The sequence below is a fragment of the Alexandromys fortis genome, unplaced genomic scaffold (genome assembly GCF_014885135.2).
Source record: "Alexandromys fortis isolate MF-2015 unplaced genomic scaffold, M_Fortis_MF-2015_v1.1 scaffold_31, whole genome shotgun sequence".
NCBI lineage: Eukaryota > Metazoa > Chordata > Mammalia > Rodentia > Cricetidae > Alexandromys > Alexandromys fortis.
The window spans coordinates 4,532,600-4,550,635 of record NW_026067974.1 but is presented as its reverse complement, the minus strand read 5'-3'; positions in this window follow the sequence as shown (position 1 = coordinate 4,550,635).

Sequence of the window (18,036 nt, the reverse complement as noted above, 5' to 3'; positions counted from 1 at the left end):
GGTGGGGCAGTGAGGAAACACACACATATAGCAGACATAGAGAAAAAAAAAAAAGACACTCTGCAAAGCATAGGCTGGGTTTGGGGAACCGAAATTCCTTTCTCTTCTGCAGAGCTGGGACTCTGAAGAGTTTCCTCCCCTAACTCAGGGTTGGCCAGTTTGTCATTTTGAAGAAATGTGGGATCGATGGCTGATTGGCCCACAGTTATTGTATAAGCTTTCTGATCCTGCTTTGAATTTATTGAGCCAGTTTATCAGCAGAGGCCTATGGGCTGGACAAAAACACCATAAGGCCATTGTTTTAAGCAACAAAAAGCTCAGATGAGAATGATGAGAAAGAAACCAGCCTTCTTGGCTGTGGTCCCTCATCCTGTCTGCCTGACTACCAAGGACTCTGTCTAATTCCTAGTCTCTCACCACCATGCCTCCCTACCATGATGGACTTGGTACCACAACTATTAGCCAAATTACATTTCCTTCTATAATTTGTGTTTGGTCATGGCATCTTATCATAGTTATAGGAAATTAACTGATATCAGTGGATTATCCCAACTTTAAATTAAACAATCTTTTGCTCCCTAGGAAGGTAATACGCATTTGTGCAGTGTATTAGGGTTTTATAGAGTAACACTGCCAATAGGGATGGGTAAACGGGGTGTTGGCTCACAACAAGAGACTGGGTATCCCAACAATGGTCATGTATACACTGGAAATCCTGAGACCTGGTAGTTGCTTAGTCTATTGAGGCTGACTGTCCCAGCAGTCCCAGGAAAGACTTGGGAATTTTTGAAGGGCTGCTGGTCTTCAGAGCTGCATGCCCAAAGATGCTGGCTTGTCACTGTAGGATGACAGCAGCAGCTGCAACAACAAGAACACACTAACGAGCAAGAAGCAAAGGGAGGCAAGCAGCTTTGCTCTTTCTTCAGATCTCTTGACATCCAGGCTATCCCTGGGAAGGTACTGGCTATTCTACCCTCAGGTAATATTTCCTGGAAATGTCCTCACAGACCTTCCCAGAAGCACATCTTGTATTTGAATCCAGATCTAATCAAGACATCAACCAAGATTAAAATCAGATATACAATTCTAGTTTAATATTACTAATAATCAGTATGATTTTATTATGTTATTTATATATCCACTAATTTATTTGTTATCTTACAAACTTTACTGGAATTGATTTTAACAAAGAATATTCATGCTCATTGGTATGTTATGCTTAGCAAACATTTTCTCACTTTCTTTGGCTAGCATACACTGCATCTTTCTTTAGCCCCAATCCCCACATATACACAAAGCGGTAAATACTGCAGAGCTAGTGATTAGATGCATGCCTTTGTTTGCTTGTTTTGTTTTCACTTGGCCTATTTCAAACTCTATTACCTTCACAATGGGTTATGCAGAAAGCTGCCAAGAAGAGACAATCATCTTTTGTGTTTGTAATCAACATTAGAATGGGTATGCAAATTCTTACTTTCTATTCTGTGATGAAAGCCTAAGAATGCCCTAGTACCTTTCAGAAAACTAATTGTTAATAAGTGTTTTAATCTCTCCCCTTTGACCATGCTGCACACCCCCAAATTAAGGATCTATTTAAATGATTACTCATTTGTTCCTGGCAGTGGATCCTAATAGCATCTCAAGTGGTGTGATGCCACTCTCCAGGGACACTTCCAAAGAGTTACCACAGTATCTGTTCACCAGATCCTGGACTATTTGAACATTGTTTCCTTAGATAAAACACTGATTTCTTTTCTTCCCATTCAGTCAGCCAACTTTCTTTGGTCCTCTACCCTTGCAATTTCTATGAATGCTTCAGGGAATGGCAGCCAACAGCAAACCTACCTTTATTCTGTTTACATGCTTCTCAGCTGATGTAAAGAAACAGGGCGGGACAGGAGTCATAGAATATATGTATGCTGAGACCAAATAGTTCCCATTAATATGAAGGGTGAACTGTGTCCCTAAGATTTCTTCATCAGATGAAAATACAAGAATGGGTCTCCATAAATGTACCATTCATGAAGTAGTTTCTTTGTTATGTTAGTTTTCTCTGATTTGAATGAATACCTAACCCTTCTCTGCAACTTCCATTTCCTGGCCCTTCAAGTCCCTCATAGAAATGAAGTGTTCGGGCTGGAGAGATGGCTCAGTGTTTAAGAGCATTGTCTGCTCTTCCAAAGGTCCTGAGTTCAATTCCCAGCAACCACATGGTGGCACACAACCATCTGTAATGAGGTCTGGTGCCCTCTTCTGGCCTGCAGACATACACACAGACAGAATATTGTATACATAATAAATAAATTAAAAAAAAAGAAAGAAATGAAGTGTTCTCCCCCTTAAGTCATTCATACAACACATATTTGCTCATGTTGCTTTGTGGTCATTTTTTTTTTTTTTTATCTAAAAGTCAAATGAGAGAGTCAAGTAAAGGCTTTGTCCTCACAAAGGTAAAATGACATGCTAGCCTAGAAACGTATAACATGGAGTGTGGAAATGCATATCATTATCCTAGTTTGGGGTCAAAACTAGGGAATGAGAAGTGGGAGTAATTAGTGGCAGAGCTAACCTTCTGTTGTCTCTATGGTAACTGTTAACCTTTATGCCACTTTTCTGACCCTTACAGATAAGTCAGTTGATCCCCTGTGAACACTTACAGGGCTAAAGCAAATGCAGATGCAGAAACACAATTCTCCTATAAACAAACAAACAAAAACACAAAAGAAACAAAAACCTAAAAAAACAAACAAGACATAAAAACCCATGAAAGTTTATGCTGGAGGCAAGTGTGAGTGATTATGGCCCTGGATTGCAGATACAGGTTATTTCAAATTTTAGGTTTCAATGTGGTAACAGTTTTAAGAAGTTTATATACTAATGAAACACAGAAAGTCATAAATCAAGTCACCTTTTAAGTACATTGATGGAGATATCAAATAAATAGGTTATAGCAACTTAAGACAGCCTGTGCCATAGACCTCAGACACTATCTAACCATATATTTAGCCTTTTGGGTGGTGGAAACTAGTGATCTGTTGTACATTCCAAAGGATTTAGCTAATAATCACAAAGATATCGGGTCACATGCAGAAGAGGGTAAACAAATGGTTAATGCTGTAACAGAAAATGACAGTGAAGAGGTTCTTGCATCTTACATTCTTGCTGAGACCATTTCAAGTTTAAGTAGAATCTGATCTCCTTCATGAGAAGTCCCAAGAAAAAATATTACCCAACTCTGTATTCTAGAAAACTGAGGTTAAGACGCCCCAGTTAACTTATCTTCTGCTATACAGTCTGCCAATGCAGACCCTTCCCTCCAACTAACTGCTTATTTATCTTATGTTACACTCCCTGCTTGCATATGTCCTCTCCCCCAACAGCTGCCTATGGAGTTATCAGGATGCGATTTTTGCCTTTAAATCCCCATACTCTAAATGCTTGGTGCTACACTTGGGTCCCAAGTACCTGAATGAGTTCCAACTGGATATAATCATGACTTTCAGCTGGCTGTGGAATATGTCTGAGTGGTCTTCTTTGGTGGGTACCCCTATTAAGGGGATAAATATATGGATGATATAACTAGGCTCTGGACTTAGTGTATCCTGAACTTTCCACAATTATTGAAATTTTAATTAACCCTTTTTACGGAAAGATCAGTATAAAGTCGAGTTTTTCTGGAAACTTTGGTTTACACAAGAGAGGGCATATCAAAGGCTATTAGCTGGACTATATTTTGGTCTTCATGAGCACTGCTTCAAAGACCCACTTGCCCTAGTATGTGTCACATTAAATTCTGCTAAACTATGAAAAGAATTTTTTCTTAAAAGAAAATTAAAAAGTCAGATTTTCTTTTGTTAGAAACAGCGTAGAAAAAAAAAAGTTTACAACCAGCATGTTTATACTATTTAAGAAACTGCTGTCAAAGCAATGAAGTCCTTCCATGCTCTCAAACTCTGAACTTAAGGTGGCTAGATATTTCAGCTCCATCCCTTCTCAAAAGTCTTGAGGGCCATTTCTTGGGCTCCCTTCTCAAATATTTTCAACATACTCTATTTCTTATCCCTTTCTTCTTTTGTCAATTTTTGTTTAATATTCATTGTTTGAATACCTACTAGTTGTGAAGATCACATATTTTTAGTGCTGTCAATAAACACAAGAACAGCAACAGCAACAAAAAGACTAACAAGAACCCTGCAGAACTGAGGAAGGATACAATAAACAGGCAGACAATATGTCAAGCAGAGAATTAAAGCTAAGCACTTAAAACAGTGATGGATCATGTGACTACTCTCTTATCAGTGATTAAAGGGCATTGTCATTGACCAAATGATACCTAAGATAACATAAAAATTAAAGATGACCTGGGGAGATATTTCAGTCAGTACACAACCTAAAGAACTAAGTTTCATCCTCAGCACCAAATAAAATTTGGGTGTGGTGAAATTCTAACAATGGAAAAATAGAGATGTTATGCCCATATTTGCAAAGTCCCCCCAAACCAACAAGGAGACCAAGTCCTATATGTAAAAACAAAGATCCTTTATTCTACACAAGTGTGCAAACTTGCACTCTCAGTGTGTCCAACATACTGGAATGATCAGAGAGCCACAAGCTCAGTTAGATTGGGTTTTTATAGTAGTAAAAGTGGGGTGAGGGATTTCTATGGTTCAGGACCCCAGATTGTCTTACAATGTCTCTGGGTTTCCTGGTGAATGTGTATAGGCAGGGTTCTATATACAACCTATCTACAATGGTTGGAATGTTAGGAATTTCCTTTGGATGGTCTGATCCTGGGTAGTGCCTGGGTAATTTCAGTTTGTGGTCCTTCCTGCAACACAGGTATTGCCTCAGGGTAAACCACTGAGACTCAGGCCTCTATTTAATTTCTCTTGGCTGGCTCCTACACTGGCAGGTGATAATGGTTGGAACATTAAGAACTTCCTTTGTGTGGTCTGTTCCTATTAACCTTATCATGGCTGGGTACTACAGAGACAGGCAGATCCCCGGGGCTCACTAGCCAGACAACTTAGGTGAGTCAGAAATTTCCAGGCAACAGTGAGGGGAATAAAAAAGAGCAACAAAAGTGTAAAATCATTGAGGAAAATGCCTGAGAGTGATCTCCAAACTCCCTGAGTGCATGCACACCCAAACACACATATCTGCCTATACAGGTGTATACACCTAAACATTCACACAAGAACTGCCCTGTCCCCCAGGATAGGAACAAGCCAGGCATGTAAGATTGAAGGGGAAGTCTTTTGAACGGATGGAACAATAAAAAAGCTAAGACCTCAAAGGATGTGATAAAACAGAATGATCATTTCTGTGGCTGAGGTCTCTGTGTTAAGGGAACCGAAGGAGAACAAAAACGTGTCAGTGTCAGAATACTTACAACTTCATGAGCCATAGGAAAGAGTATCTGTTCCACTCATTGTTGTATTCTGTCCAAGGTAAAATGTCATCTAAGATATTCTATCTGAAGAGCAACAGATTTGTGTTGCTGATAGGTGCTTCCCCCAATCACTGTGAACAGAAAAGTCCTGAAATTTGTTAATGATGTGAATTGATTTGTTAGATCAAGGGCAGATGTGAGGCATTGGGTTTCTAACACACCTCATGGATGCTGCTGCTGCTGCTGCTGCTGCTGCTGCTGCTGCTGCTGCTGCTGCTGCTGCTGCTGCTGCTGCTGCTGAGTCAAAGACAGTGTTTGGAAAAAAAAAGTTCTAGGTATTCATGAATGTCAATGGAGAATAAAGAGCAGAGAGACAAGATAGCTGCAGGAAGACACTTGAAAAACTCATGTCACACGTTTTGTGAGACCTGATACTAATGAGCGTGGGGAGAGCATCTGCTTTCAGCCTACATTATATAAGTAAAGGGACATATTGATGAGTGGGTGAAGAGGGGAGAGGAGAGATAAAAAGCTAATGGAAACCTCTAGAAAAGGAGATGCAGAAATTATTCAGATAGGTGAAGAGGTCATTTGAAGCAAAGAGAAAAAAATGGAATGTACAAGACTAAATGAAATTGACTTTGTTTTGCCTCCATTCTACACTAGCCCAAGACCTAAATAAGAAAGAATTCACAAAATATTACTTGTCATAATTGTTAAAGGTGTTAAAGGTGTTAAAGATAAATGCGTATGCTAACTATTTTATCATCAAGGAATGGACTTTTATAAATAATGATGTACCAAATGGGAGAACATTTGAAAGCTGGGTTTCTCCAAACTACTCCAAATTCCACATGCATATAAAAATGTATGTTTTAATTACCTGCTCAGAGGAAAGAGTGAGAAGAACAAAGAGATTGGAGAGCCATACAATGAGGTCAGCTGAGTTTCATATTGTTAAAATTTAGCATTGGATTTGAGGTACAAACCTCACAGAATCACAGAGGAAAACATTGTTTATGCATCGAAACAATCAGCCATAGACTAGAGTTGCTTCGTGGGTTGTGAGAAAGGCTGGCTGCTTCTGCTTCACTTTGTCAAAGGTGATTAATGCCGTGGAAAACTTCACCCTAATTGAAAAGTTGTTAAGAGTCCAGGGGAATACTAAAATGTATTCAGGCAGTTAGAAACCAGCAGGCCAGCAGCTTTGGGGATAAGGGGCCTGGAGTTCACTCGTGAAGCTATGTTGAGGGATTAAAAGATTCTGCTCTGTTCGAAGATGCTGCACTTGACATCACAAGCACAGACGTCTGAAATAAGAACTATTCCCGAACACTTGTAGTGTGTGAAGCTAATCAAGAGTGAGGCAAAAAGACTGCAAACAGTGGTGGATATGGTTGGTCATTTGTTGGGTCTCAGATCTTTCCTAACCCTAATGAAGGGGCTAAACTCCATCTTGCACTTGGTATAATTGGCAACAAACCATCCTAATTGACAGCAAGTCCTTGACAGTGAAGCAATCATTTCCATTCTTATGTGAAACTGGCCTGGCTAGAGGGTAGTGAGCTTACAGATGATTTTTTTTAAGTCTACTTTTGTCAGTCATTGGACGGTGACTGAGGGCCACTCTATAGGTAACAAGAACATTTCAGACAGAGGAATGAAGTGGAAAAGGATCTAGGAGTGTGTTCCTAGAGAGAGACTGGGAGTAACGGCTCTTCTGTCAAACGACTTAAGGAGAACTGGAGGATAAAGATGAAGTATCCTTAGCAGACTGTAAAACATTATGGGGTGGTATTCACAGGCAAACTTGTCTTTGAGAGAGACACGGGGTTCAGTTAAGTTAGAAAGAATATATGATATTGCAAATGCTTAGGCAGCTCCCAGTACCCTGTGATTCATAGCATGTTATATTTTAAAAACTTTTACATGAAAAACACTTTAATTTTAATTAAAATACTTGTTATTATGTATTAGCTTGAAAATATTATGTCACACTGAAACAAAGATACAGTTTTTCCTGTTCATATTTTAGCCTTTTCAAGAACCTTTCTATAGATATCCAATACATCTCTTAAACTTGTTCCTTCCTGATTGAAAGTTTGTATTATATTGTGTCTTAAGGCAGAGTTATTCCCCAGTGGTTTTCAACTCTATAACCTAGACATTCCCTAATAAGTGCAAAATAACATTAAATTATATGTAAGAAAATTAATAGATGAAAGCATTGTCAAAATTACCGTTCATCTGACCTCAGTGTGTTTTATAAGGGCACACAAGCATGTGTGTACATGCATGCACATGCACACACACATACACACACATATCATTTAGCAAGAAAAGGAATATAACCAACTGTTTAAGTCAGGACACTTATACACATGAGTCACATGGCTCATAAATGTCTGTTGTTGTAGAGTCAGGTCTAGAAACAGCTATTTTGACTTAACACCATTTTCTCTGAGTTTCCAGGCAGAGCATCTGAATAGACTTCCTTAAAAAAGTCAGGACACAGCATGACAACCATATTATCATCCCAGTTAACCTTGATAACCTTAGCCCTGTTCTCAGAAAAGACTTGTACTTCTTTGAAGTCCATTCTTCTTTTCTGGCTGTCCTCCCTGTTGTCAGTTCTCTGGCATCTGCATTAGATTCCAAGCATTCTTAATTGTCGATTGCTTTTGGTGGGTCACTGAGTCTAGGGGTTTGTAACCCACCCTGCAATCAGTTATTCCAGGGTCTGGAAGAGAATGAGCTAGAAAAGAAGGAGAAGGCCATGCTAAGTTTATCACAGCCTCCGTTTATTAGGGACGGGTTACAGTTTATATAGGGTAAGGAATGGGGGGGGGCACAGGGGCCTGGACTTTTGTCACGTGGTCCAGGTCACGTAGGCCAGGAGGTTACTTTCCGTCAGGTAGGCCAAGAAGTCACGAGTTGCCACACCTAGTTCCCAGGATAGCTGGAATGTGAGGCAGGTTCTGCTAACAGATAACAGCTAATTGGGTGTGGGGCAGGTTTTGTCAATAGAACAATTGTTAACATAATTATGGGTGTGGAGTTCTCTGCAGACTCCCCAGGGTGATGCTTCCTGTAATGATTTTTAGGGGGGAAATGGCTCGTGACACTTAATAACCTTAAATCAAAGAAAATATTATACATAGAGGGCTTATAGTTTGACCTGGCCTCTTTTCATAAAGTATCTGCATAGCATGGTTTTCTTATCTTTTAGTGAAATGCAGTGAGAATAGAAGTTCACTCATTACTCACTGCCATTTAAAATACGTGCACAGCAGGGCTGAGAGGTGACTCAGTAATAGACTGGCTGCTTGGCATACACAAAGTCCCTCGGTTTAAATCCTCACCATTAAAAGGAAAAAGAAAACAAAGTAAACAAATAAAATTACAGAGTAAAGTATAATTCAAAAATCCCATCCTGAGGTCCCTTTAATCTGATTCTACTCACAGTATGGTCTACCATATTGAGGCATTCCATGTATAGATAGAAGACATCCTACTAATCTCTACCTATCTCTTACTCCCATCCACTCATAATCTTAAAACAAAGCAGGGACATATTGTTAGACATACTCATCAATAACTTGCTTTATTTCTCATCCAATTATCATGTACATCCTTGAGAATATAACACAAATTTGAAGATGAATTATGTTTATTTTTTTCCAAAATATGTATATGGAAGAACATAGACGTTCAGAAATTTTGCCCAGACCAACTGAGCAATGACATGTCAGAAAAAGGAATCTATTCTACTGGATTTCACAGCTGGTAATCTTTGAGCCTGAAACTTGATGTCTAACTGAAACAAGACAGGAAAAATTTCTTCATTTTTTTTAAATTTTTTTAAATTATTTTTTAAATTTCTTCATTGTTGCATGCACAATCTTCTGATGACCTTCAGATATATAAAGTCTGTCTCACTTTTGGTTCTACTACACAGAAATTTTGCATCTATATAGATTCTATGTGGTCCTGAACCCTCTTCCAAAGCAAAAAGTGGCAAAATGTAGCTTGCCATCATCTCCACGGTTGGGAGTAGTCACAAGAATGTTGGGGAGATGTGCATGGCTCCTTAGCCAGCTCTCTTTCCTCTTGCTGGCATCAGGGTTATTCTAGACCTGGCTATGTATAGCGAATCAAATTGTTCACTTTGTGCTGGCTGAAATAGTGACATCTTAACTGAACCTTCCTATGTGTTTTTCTTTTATATAAAGTTCTGCACTTGAGATTTTCAAGTTGACTTTGTCAGAATTGTAAAAATGATAGGATATTCCTCTGTCTTAGTATGTCACCTGATAGCCAGAAAATAAAGTTTTCAGCCACTCACATTCTGTTTTGTGCACGGATATGTCTTACTTGATTTTGAAGAATAAATGGATGGATGGTTGGGTAGCATTGTTGGATGTTAAAGTAAGCATTATCTGCTCATAGTGGCGAAGGTAGGGTGACATTTCAAATCAAAGAACTTCATCAAAACTCTGTGTCATAAAGCAATGAGCCTTCAACTTGAAACAAAAAAACTACAGTGCTTTCTAGATATATTTATGGCTATATGAATATAGATGAGTCACATACTCAATGGGTGGGTTACTGTTATCATTCTAAATCAGAGTTCTTCCATGTAATGATGGGAATGGATGTCAAAATAGTTTCCTAAAATATTGTATAAAATAAAACAAATAAAATATTGTGTTTACAAAATATTTTACTTAATAGTTAGGGGCTACACTAATAAAGAGGCAAAGCCTTTGTGGTCAGGTAACTTGCAAAATTATCATGGCAGGATGAAAATGTATATGTACAATTATTGAGCATACAGCTTTACCAGCCATTCACAAGAAGCCCAGGCAAATTGTTGGAGTACTGAAAGATAAATTGGATTTTCCGGAGAAGTCCCCCAATGAAGACTGAGTTAATAAAATGTAACTGTTCCTGAAAGCTTTTCCAAGTTTGTGCAAACGTTTGGATTGATTTATCTTAGGAATTATGTTCTCAGGGACTCTGAAAAACTGGGGACTCTATACTTGGATCTGCTCCACATTATTCCTTTAAAGCACGGTGATATTTTCAAGGCATAGCAGAAGAGACAGAAAAGAGAGTGTCAGTCATTGATTTGAAACTTATCAATGTATCTCTATTGCAGATTCACTGTCTCCTTTTGCATCTCTGGAGGTTTGGGTTCAGCTATTTGTCACTGAATTCTGCCTATGTAAACTTCACACCACCCAGCTTCCAGTGACCCAATTACAGCTTTTGTGCCAAGTCCAGCAAAGTCAAGCCTTGCTGCTACCCTCATTGTTACAAGGCTCACAGCAGGTAGGCAAACTTCACCCTCTGCCTCTCATACTGACCCTGGGTCTCGCCCATTCCAAGAGAGAGAGAAAAAGAAATTTCTAAATTTTGCTGAGTGAGTAGAGACTGGAAGAGAGGTGTGAGAGTTCAAGATCTATGCCACTGTTTGCCATCTCTAAATATCCCCGTACTGCCAGCTCCACATATTCTTCTTTGCTTTAGCTGCTAGCTTCCTGGATGAATAATTCAAACTTTACTTGGTTGCTTATGCTAGGCAATAGGAGATATCTCACACACATGCATACAAACATAGATAGAGTGGGACTGAAAGTTTTTTTGGGGAAATAGGGGGAAACATCCAAGTATTCTAAATAGAGGAAAGAGAAGCAGGAATTTGAGAAATATAAGTGTGTGTGGAATTAAAGAAAATGAAGCTGTCATTTACATATCATTTTCTTCTAAAGAAAGGAAGAAATTTAATGTGTCATAAAAGTGCCATTATATATTAGCAGAAGGCAGATGAGTTCATAAAATATAAACTGTAAACAAAAACTATATTTTTGATCTAGACTCTTAATATTAAAGAAATTTCAGACTTTCATGGAAAACTTGTTTAATAGTGGTGGTGGTTCAAACTTGTATAATTTCTTTCATTTTACTAAAATAATGCCCTGTTACCTTATGTCAACTATTCAAGTTCTAAAATTTGTTGAAATACACTTCACTCTTTGAAGCACTAATCTAATTAATCTTTATCAATAAAAATCAGGAGTCAGATATCAGGGTAAAAGCCAGAAGAATCAGAGAAGCAGCAGAGGATCCATCAGTGATTTTCTACTTCTTTTCCTCCATCCAAAAAGGCCAAGATCCTGTCTGTGCACCAACTTACACTTCCTGTCTCCTCTTTGTACAGACTTCAGACCTCTATGGTTACCTAGTTTTTTACCTCTGTCTTCTGACTTCTAGCAAGCTTTATTTGTCAGAGCACAAAGCAAATATCACACATTTTCCCCATTTTGTCTAAGTAAAACATGAGGGTTTTAACTAACATAGAAAAGCTATATACAACTAGTACAATAATAATATACAAATTTATACAGATAAGAATTACATTAATAGTGTCCAGTCCATTTTTGTTTGACAAATTCAGAGAAAATACTCCATTATCTACTCTATCTTAGTGAGTCTAAAGTGTTGTACCTAACTCCCTTTCTAACATATATTACATTACAAATCCAAAACTATCATATAATGTCTCTTAACCTTATATACTTTATACCTCTTTGTGAGTTTTTTTCTGAATTTGTTAACAAGGAAAATTATTACTGTAACTCTCTAGTCTTCAACACCATCAATGATCTGAGAAGGATATAATGCTACCTCAGTAAACAGGAAGTACAGAGCAAATGACTGCCAAAAATTAAGAAATGACAGAAACAGCTACTGCCTGGACAGGGCTGTTCTTCTCTGTCATATACTTTTCGAGGTAGGCTCTAGCTTGTTGACTCCAACTTTCCTAACATGTGTGGTGTTATGGATCTCAGGAGCCCTGTTTACATTTTCTTTATCTGGACCTTGGTAAGGGAGGCTTCAAAGGCTTCAGGCTTGTTAGTATGGATGAGTTTATTTCCTTCTTTCCTTTAATTCACTCATAACAGCTATCCATTTTCTCGGAAACCTGCACGGTTTACCTATCAATAATTTACTTTGATGAAGAAAATGGCAAAAAGTAGCTTCAGTCTCACCACATATGACAGCAACTCAGGTGCCTACTTGTTTATATTTGAGGAAGACATGTACATAAACCTCAAGGAGGCTGGGGCCTTATGGGAGAACAGAATGAGAATAAATATTTCTGAAACAATGGAATACAGCATAGAAATTTTAATCAAAACAATAATGCACCCAAGGCTTATCAAAATAATACCTAAAGCAAATGTAGAAAACAAAGAGACTGACCTGATTCTTTTTTATTTGTATTACACCTTCCTAAATACCCTTCCAAGGTAAAGCACACAAAATAAAATCGTAAGTTTCTGTCTTCCAAACTGAATTTTCAAGTAATTTTCCATCTCCACAGTATTTTAAAATGGAAATTGCCCCACCTCCACAAAATAAAAGTTACCACACATCTTCCTGTCTCAGCAAATTTTGTTGGGAAGTTGCCCGGATCTGAATAATATTAGCACATGCATTTTTCCTTTTAAGGAAAAAGAAAAAAAAATGCCACTGAATAGCTCAATACAAAACTTCCCTGAAGAACTGAATTATTGCATTCCAGTGACAAACTTATTGTGTTTTTCTTCTAAATTACTTGATTAAAATTCAAGTGATGTGAAGTTCTACATCTTTCCCATAATGCTTTCCTGTGTTCACCTAGCAATCGCAGTGTTAACTAAACTACACTAAAATAATATTTAGTCTGACTCTCAGTTCCGTACTTTGAAGAGTGAGAGTGGAGTTAGCCCCGTAAGAATGATTCTGAATATTAATGATTTTTTAGGAATATTTTAAGAATTCAAATGGTCAATGCTAAAATTCCCCAACATATTTCAAAAATAAACCCAGATGTTCATAATTTATGTAGTTTTGGTCTAGGGGAGAAAATAAATTAACTTTTACAAAAAAACCTTATAAAACAGAGAACATTTAAGTAAAGTGTAAAAACATTCAATTGTTTTCCGTTTGTAAGTGAAAAACGAAAGGCACAGAGAGACAATCTATTTCCCAGTGTCATCAAACAATCACTACAGTTATGTCAGCATGAACCAGGTTATTCTGTTCCCATGGCTTATTCTCCTTAATCACCACAGGTTTTATTTTCAGATACCATTCCATTCATTCTACAAATATTGTTCTTCCATCCTGCCAACTATTCTATGCCTCAGATGCAATTATAGTCTCCACCCTACTTTATTAAACAGGTAGGAAGAAGGGCACAAAACACCTCCTTTTGGCAATTGTTAATCAAAGCCAAGGTGTTGCCCAAGCAATACCTTCATGCTTGGGATAAAGCAGTATCTGTCATTTCTTGTCATGTCAAAGATATTCAGTCACACATACACTTGCAATTTATCTGTAACAAATTACACACACACACACACACACACATACACACACGCATGCAAGCACACATGTATTTGTTAGCATTTGTTCTGTTCAGAGTGGTTACGATCTACAGATTAAACAAGAGGATGAATAGATTTCTATGCCCTGTAGCTCATTCCCATGTGTTAGCAGGTTAAAATCTTCAGCCCTCCAGGAAGTCTTCTATGACCTTTAGTCCAAACTGAGTGACTAGGTGATCTTGTACTTGAATCTTAGTCTTCGCCTAGCTATCTGGGTGGTTACCTATATGAGTAAGTTACCTTACATATTGTGTCTTTATTTCTTTTTCTATCTATAGAAACATCAAGCACAAGTAAGAATAGTAATGCATCAATACATTTGCTTGTCAGTGTTGCTATAAAAGTACCACTCAACACTCTCAGCACAATTACTGGCACATGGTGAACATCTAAATGGTATGGAATAGAACTTATATTCTATCATATGAGAACGACTGATAAGAAAGGCATTGGTGCTACAACAAATCAACATCTTCTGGCAATTTGATGATAAAGGTGTTCCATGCTCTCTAGTTTACCGTGTTTTTGTTTCATAGTTTTGAAGATATCTACATAGATTCTTAGATTGCTCATTTAAAATGCTTCTGACTCCTTGGCTGCTGAAGGATAGCCGTCATGGTGAATGACACAGTAACAATCTAGACCAAGAAATTTATGACTAGCCATGTACTTCAGAGGGAACAAGTGGTTGATGAAGTAATGACTCTGAGAAGGCAACAGTTCCAAAGACAGACATTGAGAAAAGCTACCTCAAAGGTATATAACTGCACTAAATTTAGATTCAGGGCCCATTTTAGTGATAGCAAGACATCTGGCTTATGCAAGACTTATGATTATACAAAGAAAATAGAATCCATAGACTTACAAGATATTGATTTCATAAGAAGAAAAAAATGACAAAAAAACAAACAAGCACGAAAACAGTGAATGATCCTCAAGAACAGAATGAAGAGGTCAGCAGGTCTGAAAAGGCCAACCTCAGTGCTGACAAAAAGTGAGCCAGAGATTAAGTGACAGGAAAAGGAGCCAACATTCTGTGGTGACTTGATCTGCCACAATGGCATGAATTTCTAAGAAATAAAACAAAAAAATTTTAGGATAATCAAATAAATTAACACCCCCAATATTGCACATAATGAACATAAAAATGTCTAAGTTCATATCCAAATGTGACAGGCATGGGCAGGGTAAGGGCTCTACATCTTGTGTTCTTACTGATGTCATTTTAGATGCAACTAGGATTTGATCATTTTTTGATGGGAAGCCCTGAGAAATTTCTCAACACTACTCAAGGAATCAGATGTCAAGATGCCCAACTTATCTTGGCTTCTGTTAAATGGTTCACCTACATAAAAACTTCCCCCTGCAGCTCCCAAGCAAGATACCAGGATGTACTTTTTTTTTTTTTTTTTTTTTTTTTTTTGCTATTAAAAATATCCCTCCCGTTTGGATGGGACTTCAGAAAGAAAAAAAAAAAAAAAAAAAAACCTTAAGGGGAGTCCTGGACTTGCCATGGATATTCTGCTCTTTGGATTGTTCCAGAATAAAGCACTTCCCCAACAGCCAATGCCACAGACGGGGAACCCCAGCAGCAAACATGATTTGAGGTCTTCACTTGTAAAGTTTCTCTTATGACCCCTCAACGTACTCCTGGCTTGAATTATTTTCAAAGCAGCCAATTCTGGACAGGTGTTTTTTTTTTAATCGCTTCTAGTCCCTGTTATTATAAATAATGCTGAAATAAATATAGAAACACTTATATGCAGGACAGCATGTCTTTCGGTTATGACTTCCTTATTCCTAGAAATAGATGGCAAAAATTAAGAACCTAAAGTTTTACAATATGTGCAACCTAGCTGTGTTTCAGAATAATTTTCCNCTTTTTTTTTTTTTTTTTTTTGTTATTAAAAACCCTTTGCTCTAAATTCTCAGTACTACCCTTGGATCCTAAATACTTGAGTGTAGTTTCAGACAACTGGAATAAAAATTTTTCACTTGGCTATAAACTGTGTCTGAGTGCTCATCTCTTCTGGGCTCCCAGAAACACCCACCCTTACCACATTATTGGGTGTTTGAAGTTAGACTTCCTATTTCCCATACAAATCCAAGATCCAATATATTTGCTTCTCACATCATCACTGATGACTCTTGTCTTTCTGTAAAGTTCATCTGTAGCCATACAAAGCAGTCAATTTGCTTCAGTTTCAAGGGGACTTGCCTCTTTAAATGTGACATTTTATGTTTATATGTTTCACTTAGAGAAAAACATACCTAAAGCTCAGTTTTCTAAATTAGCAATGAATCAGAACAAGATTTTTTTTTCCTTACAGGAAAGTATCAATCATTTGAGCAATAAAACTTTCCAGTCATTAATTTTTCTAAGAAAAGATGTGTTTGAGAAGTGGATTAATGAGATAAACCAATAGGGTTTGTTTTATGTGACACAAATTTACGTAGATCTTGTTTGAAACTCAAAATTTTAAACTAAAGCATTGACTACAAAGATTTTTCTCTATAAATAAAAGGCAAAGCTGGCCCATGAATGGCTGAGTAACATTTTTTTGTTGTTACTGATTTTCCTCATAATCTAAAAATGCCATCATTCTGATTTTGAATAATTGCCCACTGCACACTGGTTACTGTTTTTTAGATTTATTTATTATTTAATGTGTATAAATATTTTGACTGTGTATGTATGTACAACACATGTATGTGTTCTGAGCTGTCATATGGATGCTGAAAATTGAACTCAGGCTTTCTTCAAGAGTAATTTATGCTTTTAAAAACTGAGTCAACTCTCCAGGCCAGGTTACTTCTTTGTTTGTATATATAGTTTTGTTATTTGAAATAGGGATCCCTATGTAGTACACACTGGCTTCAAATTCACCATGTAGCACAGATTGAACTAAAACTCTTGATCTTTCTAAGACTGAGCTAGAATTACATGCATGCAACAGCATACTCAGCTCTGCTTGATTCTGTGACTAGATTATTCTCTGAATTCATTAAACAAATGTGTTTGCTAATTCTATCACAAAGTAGTGAAAATTCTTTGAATAAAATTAATTTGAAGCATATTTGAAGCAGTTCTCATATCAGTTATTAATCCTTTGTGAATATAAAAGGAAATAGAAGCCATGTAGAATTCCTTTGCAAGAAGTCTTGATAAAAAAAAGAAAATCTGAAACCTAAAAAACAAAAAGCTGTCATTCCAAGAGATATAAGTATTGTGAAAGAGACATTAATTAACTCTGAACATACTCAAAATGAAACATATATTATTTGAACTTTTGACTATGGAAAACTATGTGTCCCTAAAACTGTAGGTGCCAATATACTGTGGCCCCATGCATCTAGTGGTCTGTGTTATTATATAATTCATGGTCTATATTAGTCTATTAGCTTTTTGTTGCTGTGATAAAATACCATTATCAGAGGGAACTTAAGAGAGAGGAAGAGAATGTTGACTTTGCCTTATGGTTACACAGAGATAAGAATCTGTAACGGGAGAGGGTAGCATGACAACCACTGTCAAGCATGGCAGATGAAACAAGGAGCTAATCAAGCACTCGCATCCTCAACTGCAAGCATAAAACAGGGAGAGTGAACTTCTGCAAGAAACATAAGTGCTCTTAACTGCTGACCCATTTCTCTAACTCACTCGTTTATTATTATTATTATTATTATTGTTATTATTATTATTATTAGGAACTTACAGTTAAGTGATTGTCTTGGGTCTCAAAAGAGACTTCAGTTGGTTGTTCTGTTTGTATATAACTTGAAACATTTTAGGAGGTAGAGCCTTGCTGGAGGAAACGTATTATTAGGGGTGGGGTTTCAGGGATTATTGTTCATTCATTTTCTTTCCTCTTTCTGCTCTGTAGATAAAGTGTAATCCTCCAATATTCTGTTTCTGCTGTCAATCCATATCATGCCTTCCTCATTTTTTTGGACTTTTTCTCTCTTCAACCATTAGCTAAAAGAAACTTTTTCTTCCTTAAACTACTTTGGTCATGATGTTCATCACAACAGCAAAGTAATTCATATGGGGCTGGGAGTGGGGGAGTATATTATTCAGGGTTCTCTAGAGGTACAGGACTTGTAGAATGAATATATATATATACATATATATTCTAATAAATCCAATATTATATTATACTATATTATATATATGGGATTTATTAGATTTATTAGAACGGCTTAATG